Source organism: Amphiprion ocellaris, chromosome 18, assembly GCF_022539595.1.
Source record: "Amphiprion ocellaris isolate individual 3 ecotype Okinawa chromosome 18, ASM2253959v1, whole genome shotgun sequence".
In the NCBI taxonomy this organism is placed as follows: Eukaryota; Metazoa; Chordata; class Actinopteri; family Pomacentridae; genus Amphiprion; species Amphiprion ocellaris.
This window is the reverse complement of record NC_072783.1, coordinates 27,041,282-27,048,360: the sequence shown is the minus strand read 5'-3', so window position 1 is coordinate 27,048,360 and position 7,079 is coordinate 27,041,282. Positions and strand designations below refer to the sequence as shown.

At 39.9% G+C, this 7,079-nt stretch overlaps 1 protein-coding gene across 5 annotated transcripts in view; it reads left to right on the top strand.

Annotated features, from left to right (window-relative positions):
- Positions 1-369: 369 nt before the first annotated feature.
- LOC111586950 (MAGUK p55 subfamily member 3-like) overlaps positions 370-7,079 on the top strand; it is a 34,920-nt gene continuing 28,210 nt past the window's right edge. For 3 of the 5 annotated variants that reach the window (XM_055004817.1, XM_055004818.1, XM_055004816.1), the window contains exon 1: positions 370-583. The gene's annotated coding sequence lies outside the window, so the exon portion shown is untranslated. The remainder of the gene's footprint in view (positions 584-7,079) is intronic. The other 2 variants (XM_055004820.1, XM_055004819.1) reach the window with 1 other exon arrangement.

Sequence of the window (7,079 nt, the reverse complement as noted above, 5' to 3'; positions counted from 1 at the left end):
AGAAATGAATGTTTGGCATTTTGAGGTTTCCACTTCATGTGTTTCTTATTGTCAGCAAAACCTCCAACTAATATTCAAGCAGTGATCACAGACTAGACTATGGTATCAGTCAGAATCACCTGTAGGCTGTATTTGTGAAAAGAATAAATAAACCTAGATTTTGACATGTCTACAAAACAGCGACACAACGTGAAATGGCATGCAGATGTCGATGAGATGCATGATGTTGCACTGTTGTGCTGCAGACTCTCAAACATGTCCTGCCAACTCACATTTCGAACACAATGGCTTTGGTGGAGTGTGCAGGTTCCGAGGCGCCCCTGAAGGCAGCACGGGGAGGGACAGCGGAGAGAGAGCGAGGGTGAGAGAGGGAGGAGATGTGACTGACAGAGGGGGGAAGGGGAGGCTCAGTGAGCGACAGACTGCATGGAGCTGAGGAATAAAACCTGACGTGAGGCGTTCAGAGGCGGAGAAGGAGGAAAACTGGTGTTAAAACGCAGAAGCGGTGCCGAGGCGAGAGAAAGAGGAGACAAAAGAGGGAGAAGGGAGAGAAGGGGAACCCGCACAGAGGAGCCTCAACAAGGTAGGGATGCTTTCTGCTCTACACTCACTTCCCTCAGCCTTCACACTGACATCTGGAGCTCCACTGACTGTCTTCGTTTACTCAGCTCCACACATCATGTGTTCTGTGCAAACCTCTATGAAACTCATATTGGTTTGAGGCTCCCCCCCCAAATTGACCACGTGGCTGCCTGAGTGTGCTGCTTCTAAATGAGGGATCACCTGTGATTGATTGCCAGCTCCAGTATTAGATTAAACTGCCTGGGAGGAGTGCAGTGCATAAGCTAATTAAATGACTACAAATGCTTGCTTGGATGAATTAAATGTCAGTGTAAGCCCTGCACGGTGTGTTTGGTGACCTCAGTGAGAGGTGGTTGACATGACAGGCCCCTTAAGTTACGACTTGCTGCAGGGCACCACTGTTTTATGGTTTTATTGGCTTTCAGTGGAAGACTCTGTGAAGGTCAGAGTCGTGCACAGTTGTTTTGGTCAACAAACATCAAAAATATTCACCAGCCGTTCCAAGGATAAAGGGTGTCTCAGGTCTAGAAACTCATTATTATGATTTTACTGGCATGAGTTAGTTGGAAATGAAGTGTTTGTAATGTAAATAAAGCAGATTGTTTTTTGTTTTTCTTTCACATTGTGCAGTTGATGATAAACAATCCCCAGGACCTATGGGCGTAAGACTCAGTTTGAAACAAAAAACACAATACAACTACAAAGAGATGTAGAAAGGCCATAGAGAGACGCAAAATAACTACAATGAGATGTACAACAACCACAAAGAGATACAGAATAACCCCAGAGATGCAAAATGACCACAAAGTGTGGCTAAATGATCACAAAGAGATGTACAAAGAGAAAAACTAAACACAAAATGGCCACACAGAGTCAAAACGATCTGAAATAGACTGAAAATAATCACAAATAGGTGCAAAAGAACAACAAAGAGATGCAAAATTATTAACAGATGCAAAACTGTCACAAATAAACAAGCAAGGAAAATAAGAGCAAAACGACCACAGACTCAAAATGGCCACAAATACATGCAAAATGTTTACAACCAGGTGCAAAACAACCACAAACAGACTCAAAGCGACCACAAAATTTGCAAATTGACCATAAAAAGATTCAGAATAATGACAAATGCAAAATGACCACAAAGAGACTCAAAATTATGACAAATAGATGCAAAAACACCAAAAGAGGCACAAAATCACCACAAAAAAATGCAAAAACTACAATGACCCGTAAAAGACAACAGAGACACAGAATATGTCACAAAAAGATGCAACATGACTATAAAGAGGTGCAGAACTGCTGCTGTTCCATGTTTGTGCCTGGAGGCCTGTTGTCCTGTAATCCTCCCTCATGTATCCCCTTTCACACTCTGCTTCTCAGGCCTTTTACTCACTCAGTGGGAGCTCAGCAGCAGCCACTGGTTGAAGTTTGGCTCCCGACCAGGCAGTTTGGCACTTTGTCAACCGTCATGTCGAGGTCCTGCTCTGCCCCTAAAACCCTTTTGGCTGTCGAAATACTGAAAAGAGCCTCATGAATGAGACACAGACCCAAATTCAGCCTCCCAAACGGTGGCCGGGCTCAACCTGTCTCCTGCTGTGTCTCCAAGTGGGCGTTCTGAAGGTGTTTTTGAAGTGATGTTCTTCTTATAAGCCTCTTAAGAGCCGTCTGGCTCTTGACCTCCTCTGCACCGCGTTTCATTTTATTTCCAGCATTTTTCTTCAAGCACAATTAAAATGGAAACTAAATCTCACGGCAGCTGCATGGTCGTGAAGATTAAGTTGTAATGTTTGGGTGACAGACTCCTCTGTTGGAGAATTATTTACAACAATGAAATCCCGGCTTCCGTTGAGACCCTTCACACTGTTTGGTTTACGGTGGGATTAGAGCAGCAAAGATTTATCGATTGACAGAAAAGGAACTTCTGTTAAGGAAAATAGTGAAAAAATGCACAATATTCAGCTTCTGAAATGACAGAATTTGCTGCTTTTCATTAACCTCAGGCTACGTTTTTGTTGAGCTAAATGAGACATTTGAAGACATCACTGTGGAAGCTGTAGACTCGTACTGTAAATGTACTCATTCTTTGCCATTTCATTCACTAAATGGACCTTACTGGGTTGTAAAATGCTTAAAAAGAGAATAAAAATCATTTAATTTTTGAAATGACAACTGAAGAGTTATTTAACAATAATAAAATCACGGCTTCTGTTGAGACCCTTCACACTGTTTCTTTTACTGTGGGATTAGAGCAGCAAAGATTTACTGTTTGACAGAAAGGGAATTTCTGTTAAGGAAAATAGTGAAAAAATGCAGAATATTTGAGTTCCAGCTTCTGAAATGACAGAATTTGCTGCTTTTAATTACCCTCAGGTTACGTTTACAGCGTCACCGTGGAGGCTGTAGACTTTATTCATTCTTCCATTTCACTGACTAAATGGACCTTACTGGGATGTGAAATACTTGTACTTTCCCTCTTTAAAAAGAGAATAAAAATCGTTTAATTTTTGAAATGACAACTGAAAAATTATTTAACAACAATAAAATCCCGGTGTCTGTAGAGACCCTACACGCTATTTAATTTACTTTGGGATTAGAGCAGCAACAATTTATTGAGCCACAGAACAAGAATAGTGAAAAAATGCTAAATATTCTTGAGTTCCAGCTTTTTAAATGAAACAGTTTGCTGCTTTTTATTATGCTTGTTTTAGGTCTGATTGAGCCTGATGAGACATTTGAAGATGTCACCTTGGAGGCTGTGCAGTCGTGCTTGATATTTATTCATGCTTTGACATTTCCTCGACTAAATGATCCTATCTGGGATGTATAATACTCGCACTTTCCCACTTTAAAAAGAGAACAGAAATCATTTAATCTTTGAAATGACAATCCCATTCATTTTTCTTTTTTTCTTTGAGATTATTTTTACTTTTGCAAAAAATGTACAGCAGGCAATTTGTTGTTGTTTTTTCCAAACGGATATTGGAATGACATCCAAACATGTCAGATCAGCCATGTGGGTGGCATCCCAGGTCGTGGACACACACACACACACACACACACACACACACACACACACACACACACACACACACACACACACACACACACACACACACACACACACACACACACACACACACACACACACACACACACACACCCTGAGCGGTGGGCAGATGGCAGCAGCAGTGTGTTGGCGACCTCGGTCCCTCTCGCCGGCTCTCGGGGCTCCGTCCAACAGCAAACGAGTCTGGCAAGCAGGTGGCGTTGACGCATGTTAGTGTGTGAGAGCAGAGAGGACAGAGACATGAGGTTAAGCTCCCCGAACACAACGTCACCATAATAGAATTCTGCTCTGCACCGACCGCAGACTGTCAGCGTCTAGTTTGCCGGATGCATGAATCACACAGGTTGAAGTAAGACGACTGACTCAGTTTCACCCACCAGCGAGGACCAGACCGATGCGGCTGGACAAAGCTATTAGCTGAATATTTGGGAAACACTCGTGTTTGTTTTTTGGCTGGTTAGTTGAGCATTAAGACTGGGGAAAAGGGAGCAGTCTGTTAGCTTCAGGGTTTCTGCGCAGTCTGGAAAAGTGTGGAATTTGATTTTAGTAGTTATCAGATCTGGATAAGTTTTGAAAAAAGAAGAGATTATAGGAAAGTATTGGTGTTTCCTGACTTTTGACCCCATTCTTCTATACCCTGTTCTTATCTTTTGCACTTGGTATTTATTTGGAATGCACTAAGAGATTATTCATTCATTCATTTTGTTGCAAAATTTACATTGACAACAAAAGGCATTCTATTCTATTCTGTTTCATTCTGGCTGAAAGCACAGTTGTGTACGTCACAGCCTGCAGATCAGCCCTGCCCCAAGTGCCTCATACTTTCACCAGATCCAGACATCTGCCACCAAATTAGTTTGAAAGAGATTGCAGTACTATCTCTGAATTGCATGTGTACATTTTAGGGCTGAACAATTAATTGAAAAATGCAATTAGTAAATTGCAGAGGATACAGTTTTGGATATGCACTAGTGCTAGCGTGCTTGACCCAGGATTCCAACTGTCATGTCAGTGTTTTGTTTTGTTTTTTTTACAGATTTATGTGGCAGTCATGGTTTAGATGGAGTCTCGCGTGGTATTGCTTCACCACATGTTTTAAATGCATTACACAGTGAATAATGACAGTTGTTTAATAATTGCATGTTTTTTTTCCCAAATCGTTCAGCCCTGATACATATAATATAAAAAGTAACCAAATATGAAGCTTGTCTAAACATTTATGAGTTATGCAGTGATACATTCCAGAAAAGCAAATACAATTTTTTTTCTGTGTAGGCAAAAAAAAGAGATGCTGAGAAAATGATCTTTTAAAACTTTTCTCTTTTTTTTTTTTTTTTTTTAAAGTTCTGATTTGACTAGAAATGTCGAGATATACCAATATTAATTATTCATAGGCAGCAGTGGTGCTCTTTGGGCAGAGATGTTGCTGCATCTCTAATAAAACACTGTCCACTGAACTTGTCTGGGTCTGGTGTTAATTCATTTCTATTAGCTACAGTGCCTGGAGCGGCAATCTTCTGGCAATTATTTGGCTACATAATAACATGCATAGTAGAATATTGTGATGTTTTGTTTTTCTCAGATACAGATGGCTTTCACAAGGGGACTTGAATACATGTATGTAGAAAAATTTTAATCCATCTGGGATGAACTGGGTAGCTTTTCTGCATTTTCAAAATGTTGAAAAAAGCCTTTTGAAGCCTTTCTTTTATGGTGTACCACTGGCAAAAGCATCCAAAATATTTTTTTTTCTTTTCTTTTTGCTTTGTCTGGCATTCAGATCTGGCTTTTTACTTATTATCCAGAGCTCTGTGGTGCTGATTTGAATGGTCAAAAAAAATGCTTCTGTTGGTTCATGTAGTGGCAACAATTGCAAACCGCTCTTAATAGAGCACCTGTTTGTGGTCAACATCATCCTTTCTGCAGTTGAAATATTTACATACAACTGCCTTGTGTTTGTTTCTCCAACTAAATCTTTCTTTTCAGCGTTACTCTCTTGTCCGTTACTAATTTCACTGAGCACTGTGGAGCCGACAAACTCTGTGTCTTGTAAATGTAATTTTAAAAAATCCAAGAGCCTTTAATTTAGAGTAAACTATAGTCTATTTATATTCTGAATACTACATTCTATTCTGTTAGACTTCTGCTTTAGAAAAATCATGGGAAATGAGAATTGTGCTAGTTTTCTTTTTTGTGTTTCAGTTAATTTGCTTTACTTTACATTGCGTGTCCTGCGATGTGCGTATTGTGCGTGTGGAATTTTAAAAGTGACAATATGTAGGAACCCTAGAGCCTGGCTCAGTCCAAAAGTAACACAATCTGCCCACCAATAACACAAAAAATTACTCATGGACACGTTACATTTCGTGTGTTCAAACCGTCCAAAAAAAAGGAAAAAGCCCACCAATTTGTGGTTTTTGGACTATTTCTCAGCTGGAAGCAGTAATGTCCTCAAGTCTTTTGTGGTTGCTTGGCAACTGTCCTCGGCCAAGAAATAATCAACCTCCAGTAAAGAGTAAATTAACCTTTTTACACTGTTGTACAGATTAAGCAATCAAGACATAACAGAGGTGCTGGTGGGCGGTTTTTGTTACCTTTGGGAGTGTGGTTAGTTAGATGTTGGTCTCCGTCTCCAATATTTTATGCCAAAATAAGTTCCCTGCCTGCTGACTGTAGCTGCTTACATACTGTACATCAACTTATTTCCCAAAATGTCAAAATACTAAGCTTAGTGCTCACAATATCTGCTGACACATTTAAAACTCTATGAATTAATTGTAATTTTGATTAAGTACTCAAAAGACTTTCAGCAGTTTTGCTTTATCAGTGGAATTGTGCATCACTGTTGGGAAGTTTCTTCAACTTCAGTTTGATTACAAGACATTATCTGTAGTTATAAAAATGGAAAGAGGGTGCTGGAGTGTGAAAGTGGTGGACTGTTTCCAAAAATTATAATAAATTGGCTTTTCACAGACCAATGGCATGTCTTCCATTTGACTATTTTGTCCAAACATTTAAAAGCCTCTCAAGTAATCAGTTTATAATAGAGAAAAGAGAATTCTAACACTGGATAAGCTGGAAAAATGGTGAATAAACACAGTCAGTCATCAATTACTCAATATTTATTTGTAGACTTGTTCCTGTTATAATATACTTCCCATCAATCCATCTTTTAAAAGGTAACTGTGCTTTTCAGGGTTGCTTATCCTCCATCCTCTCTGCTATTGAGTTTTTCTTCTAATCTACCAGTACTTTCTAATCTGCTTCATTGTATTCGTTGAAATCCTCCGTGATGCACAGAGCCACGGGCACTGCCCTCTTAGATCAAGGAGGCTAGATAATACCACCATATGGCCAGTGGGAACCTTAAGTATTTAGACGATAGACTCAGCGAGTGAGAGAGAGAGAGAAAAAAAACAGAAAGATG